At 34.9% G+C, this 17,646-nt stretch overlaps 1 protein-coding gene across 2 annotated transcripts in view; it reads left to right on the top strand.

The window, feature by feature from the left end:
• The window catches only part of LOC100155519 (olfactory receptor 4F6-like), a 157,516-nt gene that overhangs the window by 54,608 nt on the left and 85,262 nt on the right, over nt 1-17,646 (top strand). The gene's annotated exons all lie outside the window — the stretch shown is intronic.

Raw genomic sequence — 17,646 nt, 5'->3', positions numbered from 1 at the left:
AAGTGCTTGTTGGCCATCTGTACATCTTCCTTGGAGAAATGTCTATTCAGGTCTTTTGCCCATTTTTCCATTGGGTGATTGGCTTTTTTGCTGTTGAGTTGTCACTTTCAAATCAATTTTGTCTTCGAGTTTCTGCTTATGTTGTACTTGAGCTTTGCCTGAAGTTCTGTTTTAAAGGAGAGCTTTATACCTCGCATTTGTATTTCTTCTTACTAGCAACTTGTCATTACCATTTAGCACTTTATCAATTGTAAATCCATTTCTAATTTCTTTTTTCTTTTTATACTCTTTTTATTGTGGTTTATCATAGGACATTGGATATAGTACCCTGATTGTATTTCCTTGTTCAGGTCCTACCGAAGCCAAATTTTAAGCCATAGATTTAATTATGAAAAAAAAATATAATTGACTGTTAAATAGTATTCTTTTGTCTACAGTGGTGTTCAGAGAGATATTTGATTGAAATTCTATTTTGGAGGCTTGGAGTCCTCTCAAATGCTTACAATTAATGATGTTTTCTCTTTTGTGGGAAGCAAATGTGATCAGTGAATTGTGTACTCTGCTGAAGTAAGTCACATTAAAATCATTGTGTCTCTCCAAAAAGATAAATATAAAAATTTCAGCACATAGAAAATAAAATATTTATAAAATATTTATAAAATGTATTCACTTTTTCAAGAAATTGTGCAATCTGTTATTTAATTTGGTTACTAAATCATAGAAAGAAACCTAATAATTTTACCTTCTTTCATGAGCAGTGAAGTTGATTGTCATCATCTGTGTCCTAGGGGAGGTAGTAATTGATGTCACTCAGGTAGAGCTCTTCACAATTTAGGTATTATTCATTAAGTCTTATGAAGTGGATACTCTAGCTCATTTTACAGAGGAAGGGTCTGAGGCACAATTATGTTAAATATCTTCAAGGTTTATGAAGCAATAAGCCTGGACAGAGTCTTGCAGTTTTGATCCAGGATTTGTTATTTTAACTCCCGCACTATAATACATTTCTGATAATAAAAGATATCAGAATAGCTTCTTTACATGAAAAGAATCCCTTTTTGTGGACCTTCCTCTGGTTACTCCATCACCTCAAAATCCTATATTTAGTGGGATTAATAAATTCAAAAATATTTATCATGTATGTAAAACTAACTAAGCATCTTTTCTAGGCACTTAACTACTATCAAAGTTGAAATGCCAAAATTTCCCTGATATACTATACATGAAGGAGTCTAAAGGCTCAATAAGATAGTTAAATGGATCTATTATGTGTAACACCTTAAGATAACCACTTATGCTATCCTTCTGTTAGGGGATGAAGGACACGACATCACCAAGGCTGGTTTAATTAAAATGCCAGGAGGAAGGACTGTGCAACAGCTCTGTAAGAATACACTGCAGTGACTCTCCCTGTGTTTTTCCAGAAGGTACTCATGACTGTTTACTTATGTAATCACACAGCAGGAGAAAAGGAATATCACAACATATTGAGGACTCTTTGACACTGAATTTTTGACTTTAGTACTTGTTTTTCTGAAGGGTTATTGGGGCCCTCATGTTTAAATGGAGGCAAGTGGGTATTGGATACATAGAGTCCTGGTCCTAGATCTGGTACATAATGGGTCCACCAAATGAAAACCCACAGTGATGATTTCACCATTTCCTGTATGCGTAGTCTGAATGGAAATACTTGGTAATTGGCACAAATGCCACACTGTTTCCTTGCCCTGTGGGCTGTAGCTATTGTAGAGGAGAAGAACTGAAATTGTTCTACCTACAGTCCAAGAGAGTATTTCAAAAAGTATATTATGTTCTGTAGGGATAGTAAGGGCAAAAATATATCCAAAATATATAGGAATTTTGATCCAGCTTATCTCCATTTAATTCACCACTATGACCCCTACAAAAGCCAGACAGATTCTGGAGGATGATAATGGACTATTGTAAATTTAACCCAGTAGGAGTCTTAATGGGAGCTGCTGTACCAAAGGTGCTATCTTTGCTAGAGCAGATTAGGATGGCCTCGGGTTATGTGATACATGTTCTTTGATTTGGTAAGTTTTTTTTCCACTCTGGGTGATTTTCTTTCCCATTCTTCCTTTAAAAAGGAGAATTAGAAATAGTTAGCATGTACATGGAATGAAAAGGGGCATATTTACTGTTTTACCCTTTGTCATATACAGTCTGAAGGGATATCGATCATCTGAACATTTTAAAGATCATTATAATTATCTATTACATTAACGGCATCTTGCCATCAAAACATTTAAGGAAGAAATGGCAATTACCTTGGAAGCTTAGATAATGCATATGTGTTTTCAAGGGAGGGAATGAATTCTATGAAGAATGAGAAAATTGCCACGTCATTAAAGCTGTAGGACTTCACAAAAGGGATCAAGGACTTAAATGTAAGACCTGAAATTATAAAATTCCTGGAAGAAAACATAGAGCAAAAATTTCTTGGTCTTGCTCATGGTAGTGCTTTATTGAATAAGACACCAAATGCACATGCAACAAGAGGTAAAATGAACAAGTGGGACTATATCAAATTAAAGAACGTCTACATAGTAAAGGAAACAATCATTAAATTGAAAAGGCACCTTATAGATAGAGAGAAAATATTTGCAAACCATATATCTTTTAAGGGGTTACTATCCCAAATATATAAGGAACACATACAATTCAACAGCAAAAAAATAAATAAATAAAAATAAAAAATAAAAGTAGACCAAGGACCTGAATAGATGCAAACATTCTCAACAAAATTTTAGCCATCTGAATCCAAGAACACATAAAACAGATCATACACCACGACCAGGTGGGATTCATCCCAGGTGCACAAGGATGGTTCAACATATGCAAATCAATCAGTGTCATACACCATATTAACAAAAGAAAAGTCAAAAACCACATGATCATCTCAATAGATACAAAAAAAGCATTTTGACAAAGTCCAACATCCACTCATGATAAAAATTCTTACCAAAGTGGGTATAGAGGTACCCATTCCTTAACATAATCAAAGCCATTTATGACAAACCCACAGCAAATATAATACTCAATGGAGAAAAGCAGAAAGCCTTCCCACTAAAATCTGGAACAAGACAAGGATGCCCACTCTCACTACTGTTATTCAACATAGTACTGGAAGTACTAGCCATAGCAATCAGACAAACAAAAGAAAGAAAAGGCATCCAAATAGGAAGAGAGGAGGTAACACTGTCACTGTATGCAGATGACATGATACTATACATAGGAAACCCTAAGGACTCAACCCAAAAACTACTTGAACTGATCAACAAATTCAGCAAAGAAGCAGGATATAAGATTAACATTCAGAAATCAGTCCCATTTCTGTATACTGGCGATGAAATATTAGAAAAGGAATACAAAAATATAATACCTTTTAAAATTGCACCCCCCAAGATCAAATATCTGGGAATACACCTGCCCAAGTAGTTAAAGGATTTATATGCCAAGAACTGTAAAACATTAATCAAGGAAATTAAAGAGGATGTAAAGAAATGGAAAGATATTCCATGCTCCTTGGTTAGAAAAATCAATATTATAAAAATGGCCAAACTACCCAAAGAAATCTACAGATTCAGTGCAATCTCTATCAAGTATCATTCACTTTAAACACTTTAAATACTTACAATTATATTTGTCAGTTCCTCAAGCTGGAAAAAAAATTTAGGAGTTCGATGGTCTGAGGAATGTCAGAATATGCTCTTCAAAGTAAAAGAAAAATTTTTTCACATTTCACACCTCCAATTACTAATTAAGAAGCACAGTGCCTGGTAGGTTACTTCTGTTTCTGGAAGAAACATATTCTGTATAAGATACTACTCTAAGCCATGTACTGAAAGATATGAAAGATTGTAAGCTTTCAGAGGGGTACAGATCTGCAAGAGGTTTTTTTCATTGAAGTATAATTGATTTATAATGTGTTAGTTTCTGGTGTACAGCAAAGTGATTCAGTTATATATATATAAAGAATATGAATATATTTTTTCATATTCTTTTCCATTATAGGTTATTATACAATAGTGAATATAGTTCTATATGTTATAGAGTTGGTACTTGCTTTTTATCTATTTTACATACATATCTATTTTGTATATAGTAGTTTGTATCTGCTAATCCCAAACTTCTAATTTATCCCTCTCTCCTCTTCCTCTTTGGTAACAATAAATTTATTTTCTATGTCTGTGTGTCTATTTCTGTTTTGTAAATAAATCTGTTTGTGTCATATTTTAGATTCTACATATTAGTGATATTGGATGATATTTGTCTTTCTCTGTCGGACTTACTTCACTTAGTATGATAATCTCTAGTTGCATCCATGTTGCTGCAAATGGCAATATTTCATTTTTTATGGCTGAGTAATCTATATATAGATATATATATATATCTCACATCTTCTTTATACATTCATCTCTCAGTGGGCATTTAGATTTGTCCCAAATCTTGGATCTTGTAAACAATGCTGCTGTTAACATTGAGGTGCATGTATCTTTTCAAACTAGAGTTTCCTCAGGAGTGTAATTGCTGTATCATATGGTAACTCTATTTTTAGTTTTTTAGGAACCTCTATATTGTTTCCCATAGTGGCTCCACCAATTTGTGTTCTCACGAACAGTATAGGAAGGTTGCCTTTTCTCCACACCCTCTCCAACATTTATTCTCTGTAGACTTTTTAATGATGGCCATTCTGACTGGTATAAGGTGATACCTGTAGTTTTGATTTGCATTTCTCTAATAATCAGCAATACTGAGCAACTTTTCATGTGCCTATTGGCCATCTGTACATCTCCTTTGGAGAAATATCTGTTTAGGTCTTCTGCCCATTTTTTGATTGGGTTTGATTTTGTTGTTGTTGTTGTTGCTTTTGAGTTATATGAGCTGTTTATGTATTTTGGAAATTAAGCCCTTGTTGAAAACATCATTTGCAAATATTTTCTCCCAGTCTGTAGGTTGTCTTTTCATTTAGTTTATGGTTTTCTTTGCTGTGAAAAAGCTTATAAGTTTGATTTGGTCCCATTTGTTTATTTTCACTTTCATTTCTATTGCCTTGGGAGACTAAGAAAACATTGCTATGATTTTTGTCAGAGAGTGTTTTTTCTGTGTTCTCTTCTGGAAATGTGTTTTTGTGATACTTCCGGACTTTGTAAGTATATCTCTTCTAGTTGGACATACCCCTGAGATACTAGAAACACTGGTATTGAGAAGAGAAAGGATGTAAAGTTTATAGCAATCATCACCAATTGCAGAATCACAACAAAAATTTTTACATTTCTGAATCAACCGTTTCCTGAGGATTATAGAGTAATTAAAATATAGGCATGAAACTGAATCAGAATCAAGTTGTAAAAAAGCACTGGTTTTATCCACGTATGTCAGTTTTATCACAAGGCAGGATTTGAAAACTCTTTTGCCTTCCCAACTCTGCAGGACTGAGTTGTGCCTGGTAAAGAAAAATCTGGAGTAAACTAGCTGAGCTCGTTGTAAAATGAAGGAGTGGATTTATTGAAACATAAACTAGTAATTTTTCTGTCACTTTGAAGGATCGCAGTGTTGTCATTGTTTTCTAACAAAGGCAGTCAAGTCAGATGGCTGATTACTCCCATGTGATTACTTGGTACTTGGCCCAGTGGTACTTGGGGCAGAGGGGCAATGTTAATTTACTAATGACTATACCTTGTCTCTTAAATGTCTTTTTCCTATAACAATGTAGACAGAGCTGTGGGGCTTTCCGAGGTGATGCCCATCTGGCAAACTTTGGTTTATCTGTTGGTTGGTCAGAGCTTGTACCCTGGCTTCTGAAGCTGAGTTGGGTGCCTGGAGGTGGGTACCACTGGCTCTGGCCAGCTCCTGGGTTTGACTATCCATTTGGAGTGGTTTGGGGGACCCAAAGCCTTTGCTTCTCTTGGTGTGTCCCTGACAGCAGACAAAGCCTCATGCTACCCTCAGTTTCCCCCTTTATTTCTTTTGAATGACCAATTTTTCATAGTACTTGTCCTGATTGTTTTCATGGTGTTCAAATCTATATTTTTGGTATGTAGAGGGAAATAATTTTCTCAGTACAGATCACTAATAAATGTTGTATTAAACAGTCATGAAATAGTTCTTGTTTAATAAAAGGACATGTAAAATTAATACAGTCATGGGTTGCCACAAAACATAGCAACATACCATGGATGCAAATGAAAGAGAAGGAGTTGGCATAGGACTCTTGGATCTCCTGGATCAATCACATACTGCACCACTCAGAATCTACTGGTCTAATAGAACAGTGGAATAGCTTACTGCATTTGCAGCCAAAGCATCAGCTTAGAGTTGATATTTTGAGATATATGCATGTAAATACAGGTAATAAATAATTATTTGGTGCTCCTTGCCCCAGTAGGTAGCATACATGGGTCCAAGATATAAGGTATGGTTGAAATTTTGAGCTTCCTATCCCTGAAATTCTGGACACTGTAAATTTGGAAGTTCTAGTTGTAATAGCAAAAGGAAACATTTCTACCACAGATGCAAGGGTTCCATTAAATTTTGTTCTATGGATATTTCCTAAGATATTCAGTCTTCTTGCACTAAAAACAAATAGGAAAGAAGAGGAATCACCAGCCTGGCAGGGATAATTGATCATTAAGAAGAAGTAAGGCTATTGTTATACAAGGAAAGGAGGGAAAAAACTCTTTGGCACCAGTTGATCCACATACATGACTTTAAAAGTCCCTTAACCAATTTGTTGGCAAATGGACAGATGCAACAGCCATGGCTTGATTAACACAGCAAACAGGCTCTTGGAGTGCTATGCATCACAACTTAGGAGGGATATGAGTACCAGTTATGTACTCAGAACCCACTTCAGGAGCAGGTGTTGTCATTCATCCCTTTAACTTTCTCATGAAAGATGCCCAAATAATGAAGTTCAGTAAAGTCCTGGAGGAGCTACTCCTAGAACTCAAATGAAGCAACAAGATGCAAGTGTTAAGGGTGGATGTCGTGTGCTATGCTCTGCCACTCAGATCCCCTCTCTGGTACAGAAGAATTTATTCCCCCAGCTGTTGGGAGGGTTGTTGTCTGATATCTTTCATTATTCTGCCATTTTTGGAATGTGCTTGGCAAAAAGAAAGCTGATATACCCAATGTCATGCTCTCATTATTTGTAAATTTGCATCCAGTAATTGCTTAACAGTTCACTTGGGACAATTCTAGAAGCTCATTCCAGGTTCAGAGCTCCTTGCAAGGTTGGCTGAGGCCTGGTAACTGTACCATCCTCCAGCTGCTCCTCTTCTACATCTTGCTTAATTTCCTAACTCCAAACAGGAATTGATCCAGATAGCCCTTCCTAAAAAGCTTCCTGTGTGCTGATCTTCATCTCAGAATTTCTTCCTTGGCAGTCCAAACTTTGACACAGTTTTCCTGATTCTTCTCATATTATTGTCAGAGAGAGTACTTGAAGGTTTTGGTATCATATGGAATATTATGTTGGTACATTACATTAATGGTTTCATGCTAATTAGACCTTGTGAGCTAGAACTAATAAACACTCTAGACACCTTAGTACGACTCATGTATGCCAGATGATGAGAGGAATCCATCAGAATTTCAGTGGCCTTTCACATCAGTGACATAATCAAGTGGTTTGGAGCACACCAGGGTATCTCTTCAAAAGTTCCTATGCCTTGCAATATCCAGCAGTGAAAGAAGCCCAATACTTGGTGAACTTCTTTGTATTTTGGAGGCAACATATGCCATACTTGAGTGTATTGCTGTGATCTGTTTATTGGCTAATTCATAAAATTTCCAGTTTTGAATTGTAGCTGGAGTAAGAAAAAGCTCCACAGACACTTTGGAATATAAAAGCAATGCTGAGGAGTAGGAGGATCAGCATCCCATGGTCTCCTTTCACTACATCTCTATCTTTGGACATTGGGAATTCCTGATGACCAATAAACAATGGAAAAAATACAGCCTGGTTATGAATAGTTATATATGTTATGATGGCATCAACTGTAAGTAAATAGCCATTACATTAAATTCTACTCTTCTCCTTAGAGATTACCTTGAAGGATAGTGATGAAGGAAAAACTTTCTAATGGGCAAAACCTCAGGGAATAACTTTAGTTGTACACTTCCCTTGGAAGGAAATGTGGCTTATGGTACAAATATTACTAACTGTGGGCAGGCCTAATGGTTTGTTTGGTTCTTTAGGGTCGAAGAAGGAATAAGCTAAAAAGGATTGGCATAGAGTTCTGTGGAGAGGTATGTGGATAGACTTCTCAGAAAAGCAGAGAATGACAGAATTCATACCCATGTAAAAGCCTGTTAGAAGTTATTCACTGTACAGGAGTGAAATGACCTGCCTCTGTAAATGTCAGTCAGCCTCTTTCCCCAGCTATTCTAGAGTGCTTAATTGGTCCTAAAAGTGGGCATAGCAGCTCATTGACATCTCCACATAAAATCGGCAACATACATGTCCCCTCATTAGGCTTATCTCTCTACCATAACTGCGAAGTGCTCAAGCAGCAGTGCAAAAGTAAATGGTCAGCACCCTGCATAGTATCGAATTTCACCCTACTCTGGGAGGACTAGCTGCCTACCTTGTGGCAGGCTGAATAGAGTTCAAAACCCTTCTTTTATGGAATGTGGAGATGCTTATCTCTATAGAGATATTTATCCATCTCTGTCTTTCTTTATCTCACTATCTCTAATCTCACTTCCTATGGAGAAAAATGTGTTTATACATCATATATACACACATTTTATAAATATGAATTTAATATAAAATATTATAAACATAACTACTTATAAATTATTCATTATTAATAATATATAAATTACATATAAGTACATACCATGTGTAATACATATATAAAATAACTAAAATCTTTCTATCATATATGTAATATGTCATAATATATATTATAATTACATAATATAAATTATCTATTTATTTGAGGTACTTTTTCTTTATTATTCACAGGGATGCTGCCAGCACTACCATTTATTGATTCATTGAATACACTTAGTGCTTTATCTGTTGCAGTAATGTTACAAAATTGCATCTGGATTTATTTTTATAGGAGGTGAAGTATAATCATGGGCTTACACCTATAGCATTCACTGGACATATTCACATTCCAACATCCAGAAATAACTAGCATGATAGAGTAGTGGAGTGACCTAGAGAACACTCAGCCTTTGTATGAACGAACACCTTACTAGTTTAGAATGCTGTCTGTTTGACACGGTACGTATCTTAAACCAGCGTTCAATATATACATTGCTATCTCTTTAAAGCTGGAATATATGAACCCAAGTGGAAAAAGTTACTCTAACAATAAGCCAAAATAATTTACTGGTAAAATTCATGTGTCCTATTCTTTTAAACTTTGGTTTAGTAGGTTCAGAGGTCCTAGTACCCCAAGGAAGGATGTTTCCAAAGGGAGCACAGCTGAGACTACTCCTTTACCACTTTGGGCTCTTCATGTCCCTGAACCAGGAAACTGAAAAGATCTAACTCGGACAATTGTGGAGCCTTAGGCAAGAGTAAAAATGGAAATTTGTAAGCTATATGTTGGAATATTTAAAAGTTATAAATCAAAGTAACAAAATATTGAGTGCAGAAAATTCTGTCCTTCTTTGTCAAAAAAATACATGACAACTATATATACATATCTATACAAATCCTAGACAGTCAGGTTTATAGACTTGGGGAAGTTTGAAAAGATACTGCTGAGTTGGGGGGACCAGAACATGATCTAGAAGGATGGACAAAGTCTTCAGGTGGACATGGCTCTTTGGTTCCTTGAAATATTCACACCATGGTGAAGGGCATCCCTGAGGAGGGACCAATTTAAGGTCTTCTAGAAGACAGGGACCAGGGCAGAGGATTCTCTCATTTGAGTCTAAGGACAGCACTGCATGTCAGATTGACAGTCAACAATTATTAGAGGGAAATTTGGTTTCTATTCCACAACAGGGACAAGGACTATTAAGTCCAGAATTCGGGAGCTTCATTGGAGTGCTTAATACTGCTGCTTTGCCAAGCAGTTCTCTTCAATGGAAAATAGTGGCTTCATATTAAACAAAGGACCATCTCAAGACTGATAACGTATAGGAATAAAATTGTACTTATCCCACCAAGTAGAGTATGCTCTCCAGATTAGGTACTGATGGAAGTTAAGCAGAAATGAAGGATTCTTTTATCAAAATAAGCCTCATAAACAGCTATACAAATAGAGATTTTTTAATTGATGTTTTTCTCATTAAAGTATAGGTGATTTACAGTGTTTTAGGTATTCAGCAAAGTAATTCAGTTATCAGATTCTTTTCAGATTCTTTTCCCATATTACAAGATATTAAATATAGTGCTATACAGTAAGTCCTTGTTTTTTTATTTTTTATATAGCAATGGTATATGTTAATCCCAAATTCTAAATTTCTCCCTTCCTCCCACCTTTCCCATATGGTAATCACAAGTTTGCATTCTATGTCTGTGAGTCTATTTCTGTTTTGTAAATATGTTCACCTGTATCACTTTTTTTTTGATTCCACATATAGGTAATATCATATGATATTCATCTTGATCTGTCTCACTTCATTTACTATGATCATCTCTAATCTATCCATGTTGCTGCAAATAGCTTTATTTCATTCTTTTTATGGCTGAGTAGTATTCCATCGTATATATATTCCACATCTTTTTATCCATTCATCCACTTATAGACCATGTCTCAGCTATTATTAATAGTGCTGAATGAATATTGGAGTGCATTATATTTTCTCTTTTATGTATTTTTTAATTAAAGTGTAGTTGATTTACAATGTTGGGCCAATTTCTCCTGTATAGCATAGTGATCCAATCATGCGTATATACCTACATTTTTTTTTTAATATTACCTCCTATCATGTTCTATCCCAAAAGACTGGATATAGTTCCCTGTGCTATACAGTAGGACCCTATTGCTTATCCATTCTAAATGTAACAGTTTACATCTACTAACCCCAAACTCCTGGTCCATCCCACCCCCTTCTGCCTCTCTCTTGGCAACCACAAGTCTGTTCCCTATGTCTGTGAGCCTGTTTCTGTCTTGTAGATAGGTCCATTTTGCCAATTTTGTATACCACAGATAAGTGATACATATGGTATGTGTCTTTCTCTCTATGACTTATTTCACTTAATATAAGAATCCCTAGTTGCATCCATGTTGCTGCTAATGACATTATTGCATTCTTTTTAAGGCCAAGTAGTATTCCACTGTATGTATATAGAGTGTCTTAATCCATTTTTCTGGATATGAATGTTTAGATTGTTTCCATGTCTTAGCTATTGAGAGTAGTGCTGCAGTGAACATAAGGGTGCATGGCATATGCCCAGGAGTAGAATTGCTAGATCATATAGTACCTCTATTTTTAGTTTTTTAAGGACACTCCATTCTGTTCTCCATAGTGGCTACAACAAATTACATTCCCGCCAACAGTGTAGGAGGGTTCCCCTTTCTCCCCAATATTTATTGTTTATAGACAATTTGATGGTGGCCATTCTGACTGGTATGAAATGATATCTCAATGTAGTTTTGATTTGCATTTCTCTGAAAATCAGCAGTGTTATGCATCTTTTTCACGTGCTTTTTGGCCATTTGTCTGTCTTCTTTGGAGGAATGTCTATTTAAATTTTCTGACCATTTTTTTTAAATATTGAGCTGCATGAGCTGTTTGCATATATTGGAGTTTAATCCCTTTTCAGTCACTGTGTATGCAAAGATTTTTCCCCTCTTCTGTGGTGTATCTTTTCATTTTGTTTATGGTTTCCATTGCTGTGCAAAAGTTTTTGTTTAGTTAGGTCCCATTTGTTTGTTTTTGCTTTTATTTTCATCACTCTAGGAGGTCAATCCAAAATAATATTCCTGTGATTTATGGTGAAGAGTGTTTTGCCTGTGTTTTCCTTTAAGAGTTTTATAGTTTTTGGTCTCACATTTAGGTCTTTAATTCATTTTGAGTTTATTTTTGTGTGTGGTGTTAGGGTATATTCTAATTTGATTCTTTTACATGTAGAGGAGCAGTTTTCCCAACATCTCTTATTGAAGAGACTATCTTTTCTCCATTGAATATTCTTGCCTCCTGTGTGGTAGATTAATTGATGATAGATTCATGAGTTTATTTCAGGGCTTTCTATCCTGTTCCATTGATCTCCATTTCTGTTTTTGTAGCAGTACCATACTGTTTTGATGACTGTAGCTTTGTAGTATGATCTGAAGTCAGGGAGCCTGATTCTTCCAGCTCCATTTTTCTTTCTCAGGACAACTTTGGTTATTTGAGGTCTTTATGCTTCCACACAAATTTAAAATTTTTTTGTTCAAGTTCTGTGAAAAATGTCACTGGTGATTTGATAGTGATTGCCTTGAATATTTAGATTGCCTTGGATAGTATAGCATTTTTGACATTAGTGATTCTTCCAATCCAAGAATGTGCTATATCTTTCCCTTGGTTTGTGCATCTTTGATTTCTTTCCTCAGTGTCATAGTTTTCATAGTACAGGTCTTTTTGTATGCTTAGGTAGGCTTTTTCCTAAATATTTTAATCTTTTTAATGCAATGGTAAATGGAATTGTTTCTTTAAATTCTTTTTCAGTTCTTTCATTGTTAGTGTATATAGTGCAAGAAATTTCTTATATTAATTTTTATCCTAGAACTTTACCAAATTCATTGATGAGCTCTAGTAGTTTTCTGGGGGCTTCTATGTATTGTATCATGTCATCTGCAAACAGTGATAGTTTTACTTCTTCTTTTCCAATATGGATTCCTTGTGTATCTTTTTCTTCCCTGATTGCCATGGCTAGGACTTCCAAAAAAATATTGAATGACAGTGGCAAGACTGTACATCCTTGTCCTGTTCCTGATCTTAGTGGAAATGCTTTCAGCTTTTCACCATTGAGTATGATGTTAGTTGTGGTTTGTAACATATGGCCTTTATGTTGAGGTATGTTCCCTCTGTGCCCACTTTCTTGAGAGTTTTTATCATACATATGTGTTGAATATTGTCAAAAGCATGTTCAGCATCTATTGAGATGATTATATGCTTTTCATTCTTCAATTTGTTAATATTGTGTATCACACTGATTGATTTGCAGATATTGAAAAATCCTTGTATCCCTGAGATAAATCTCACTTGATCATAGTGTATGATCCTTCTCAAGTATTATTGGATTCTGTTTGCCAGTATTCTGCTGAGGATTTTTGCATCTCTGTTCATCAGTGATATTAACCTATGATTTTCCTTTTTGTGATATTTTTGTCTGGTTTTGGTATCAGGGTGATTCTGGCTTCCTGGAAGGGTTCAGAAGCATTCCTTCCTCTGAGATTTTTTGGAATAATTTCAAAAAGATAGGCATTAACTTTTCTCTAAATGTTTGGTAAAATTCACCTGTGAAGCCATCTGACCCTGGACCTTTGTTTCTTTGGAGTTTTTAAATTATTGATTCAATTTCAGCACTTCAGGACTAGTAATTTATCTGTTCATATTTTCTATCATTTCCTAGTTCAATCTTAGGAGATTATATTTTTCTAAGAAGTTGTTCATTCCTTCTAGGTTGTCCATTTTATGGGCATATATTTTCTCATGGTAGTCTCTTATCCTTTGTGTTTCTGTGTTCAGTTGTAACCTGACCATGCCTTTTTTTTTTTTTTTTTTTTTTTTCGGTCCTGGCAGGATTCTGACTGAGAGGAGTATACAAAATTGAAGATAAAATATGCACCATCCTGAAGTACTTTTCAAAAGAATTTATTGTCTATTTGTTCAGACACCTACATATAGATAGAGATAGGTATTTACTGCACAACAACACAATGGACATGCTGTTTCGCTGTCCAGAGTTTCATTCAAAAATGTGTATGATTTTCTTTAACTATATAGAATTTGAACTTGTTTTCAATGCCTTCAAAAATTTGACTGTATGGCTCTATCATAATGTGTTAAATTTATCATCAATTGGTATATGTTTTAGTTCTTTCATTCACTTTTAAGATATTCTCACTGAAACAAACTTTTATATAGCTATGTATTTGTACACAACCACAATTACTTTTTTTAATCTTTCTGGGGCTGCAGCCACGGCATATGGAGGTTCCCAGGCTAGGAGTCGAATCAGAGCTACAGCCACTTGCCTACACCAGAGCCATGGCAAGGTGGGATCTGAGTTGTGTCTGTGACCTACACCACAGCTCACAGCAACGCTGGATCCTTAACCCACTGAGTGAGGCTAGGGAGTCAAAACCACATTCTCATAGATGCTAGTTGGGTTCATTAACTGCTGAGCCACAACAGGAACTCCCACATCCACAATTACTTAATGTATGAATGTATAGAAATGAAGTCTTCTGTACAGTATTCTAGTATTTGAACAATATGAAAAATTAATCACATTGGCTTTTTTGGAGATGTTAAGATGATTATAGTTAATTTTTGAGTTATTATTTACCTATTTTCAGAGGTTATTTCTAATTGGTAATTACCGATGGGGCCCTACTCTACAGCACAGGGAACTATGTGTTTTTAGGTCACTTTGCTGTACAACAGAAATTGAAGAAACATTGTAAATAAACTATGCTTGAATAAAAGATGGTAATTATCAATATTTATAAAATTTCCAACAAACTAACACAGAGATATTTTTAAAGTATTCCACTTTTGTTTCCCTCTTTCTCTCTAGTGTCTTATTATGAGTTTTTAGATCCTTTGGTTGCTCTGGTCAAACCATTTAGTTCCCTAGGGGTAAAGTCCCCTGATCCATAAGCTCTAACCTAAAATGTTTTTGCAGTATCATTTGGTTACTGTTTTCTTGAGCTGTAATTAGCTTCATTTCTTCTTACATCAGGATTTTATATGGCATTTTGTTTTGGAGAACATAGGAAAGTCTCAGCTTCCCTAATGATGATGTTCTCTTTATACAGGTAAAATGGGAGGATGTAAATAAATTTAACAATGCAAGGTGTGGCTTTAGTTTCAGACACAATATTTGTTGTTTTAATTGCTTTGAATATGAGTAATATCCTCAAGTGTATGAGTGTTATCCTAACACAACGTAGATAGACTCCAGGATAAGGAATTGAATAGTACAGAAGAATAATTGTATGAAAGTATATAGACACATTGCAAAAGGTTAACTGACTTTGACTTTAAGTTAGTATCACATTGTTCTTAGGGTAATGTGAAAGATATTAGCAAAAGTCAAATGGTGTTATAATATTTTGGGTCATCATAGGTGGCAATTAATCATTCTGTTCCTAATGCTGATTAAATGAATGTTTCTTACTCTCTGCCACTTGATGAACAGGCAAGAAAAATGACTGAAATGTGAAAATATTTTTAAAAGGTAATCGTGTTTTCTTTCCATTAGCCTTCCTAGAGAGATGTGTATAAAATGATTATCTTCTGTAAGAAAGGGAAGCACATTTATTAGGAACTCAAGATTACAAGATGGAAAAGGATTTCATACACATCTAAGTAGAAGAGACATGGAGAACAAAAAATCCAAAGCTGAATAATTACCAACGTCATGTCACTTTAAAATATGATTGAAAATTATTTAATATATAAAACTACCAGAGATTGAATTTGTTTTCCTGGTCTCTTACATGGTTAGAAATAGTGTGTTGTGTTGTTGTGTATTAATTTTATTGCTAAGCTGTAAATAGAATGTAAAGATTTAGAGAAAGTTAACAAATGAGAGTTGGGGGGGCAGGGGGATAGAATAGAATAAGTGAGAAAGGAACCCTGAGTCCATGAGTGGAACTTGAAAAGGTATTGAGTTTGCTGAATCTTGCAAACAGAAAGTGAAGGAGTGACATTCGTTTCATTTTTGCACATAAAAGTTTATTTGAAAGAACACAGAATTACTTATTTTTTCAATAGATATAAATAGTAAAAGTAGGGGTGGTATTTAATCAGAGGAAGCAGTGTTTTACTTGGATATAAAGAAGGTTTTGTGACAATCTGAAAGATAAAATGCAGGAAGTTTCAGCTGAGGGGGTTGTTAAATGCACAATATTTTTAATTGAGGAAGAAATTTATATAAATGACAATTTAGATTAATACCGTGTCCAAATCTAACTGCTATATGTAGATCCCTTTCAATTTGATGACTATTATTGAGTTACCAATATTCCCTCCATCTGTAAAGGATTAAATGTCTCCATGGGGTATTAATCAATTCTCCATGGACCAAGAAAAGAACTAATCACAACAGAAGGCAAAGAGGAAGGCCATGTCTTTTGCATGGTGGATATCAAATTAGTTTTTTAAATGTGGGTATAATTATTATGTTTGAGAAAATGTACTTCAGAGTATAACCAGTAGATAAGAGAAGAAGCATTTAGAACACCCTAATTCAGGAGTTTTAGCCTATGAATATTTGATGACTTTTCGGTGAATAAACATCATATGACTGTGTCTCCATTTAGAAAACTCTCTATAGCTTTTGACCTGAACTGAGATATAGATCCTAACTCTGTCTCAGGTGACTTTTAAAACTATGATGACCCAAGGATGTAGGTTCGATCTCCGGCCTGCCACAGCCGTTAAAAAGATTTGGCATTGCCGCGGCTGCAGCATAGATCGCAAGTGTGGCTTGGATCTGATCTCTGGCTCAGGAACTCCACATGCCACAGGGCGGCCAAAAAACAAACAAAAGAACAAAACTGGAATGACCCAAACTTTTGAGTTTCTACATTCCCTGACATTAGGATAGGTTCATCTAAGGTCCATGTTTATATCTCATTCTTCTTTAAACTCACTTTTCCTAAAACTCTCAGTTCTTGCCTAGTTGATGGAGATTGGAGAGCCGAAAGGCAAATAAGTTCACAGCTATAGGCACATGGCTGATAAGAGCTTATTAAGAAACTCTCTGAAGAGCCTTAACACGTAAAAGATACCAGGAGATATAATACCACAATGTTTTAATACAAAATTCTACAATTATAGAATTTCTGGAGTTGGTCCGGAAAGTACTGTCAATCATATCTCAAAAATTGTCTTTTACTTAAAGTAAGACTTATGCTTCTTTTCTTTGACATTCTATAAATACTTCTTAATTTTTCATCCTTTTTAGGTTTACAATTTATTTCTTTTTCTCTAAGTTATCTCACTTTTATAGTTCCTTGTTTTCTATTATTCTTGGTCGCTTAGAAGGTGAGCAGTTTTCTTTATCAATATTCCTTAATTATATATCTATATATTCCTAATTATATAGGTTTTTTCCATCCAAATACATCTTCTATCTTTCATAAATAATTCCTGAAGTATATACATAGCTCCATTAATACCTCTTATGATTCTAAGTTTTAGGAAACTTGGATAACAACACAAGTGCAGTCCTTAACTTTATGGGAGTTGCAGTCTCACCGGGAAGGAGAACAAATGAAAATATCAATGAACTGCGTTCGTAGTATTGCAAAGAAATGCAGTAGTTTTTAGAAAGCAAATATATTTAGTCTACACAGACTAGTTTTTATTTTGATCACTGAAAGAATATGAATATTATAATCTCCTATTATATGTGGAGATAATCATAATATGCTATCAAAATACCTTTTATCTATGGAATTTTTATATTATCTACTGTCCAATAACATTTTC

Source organism: Sus scrofa, chromosome 7, assembly GCF_054392235.1.
Source record: "Sus scrofa isolate SSC_HxYL_T2T_F1_AM1 chromosome 7, Sscrofa_HxYL_maternal_Yorkshire_Landrace_v2.0, whole genome shotgun sequence".
Taxonomy (NCBI): Eukaryota; Metazoa; Chordata; class Mammalia; order Artiodactyla; family Suidae; genus Sus; species Sus scrofa.
The sequence above is the reverse complement of the archived record's forward strand: the minus strand, read 5'-3'. Positions and strand labels throughout refer to the sequence as shown.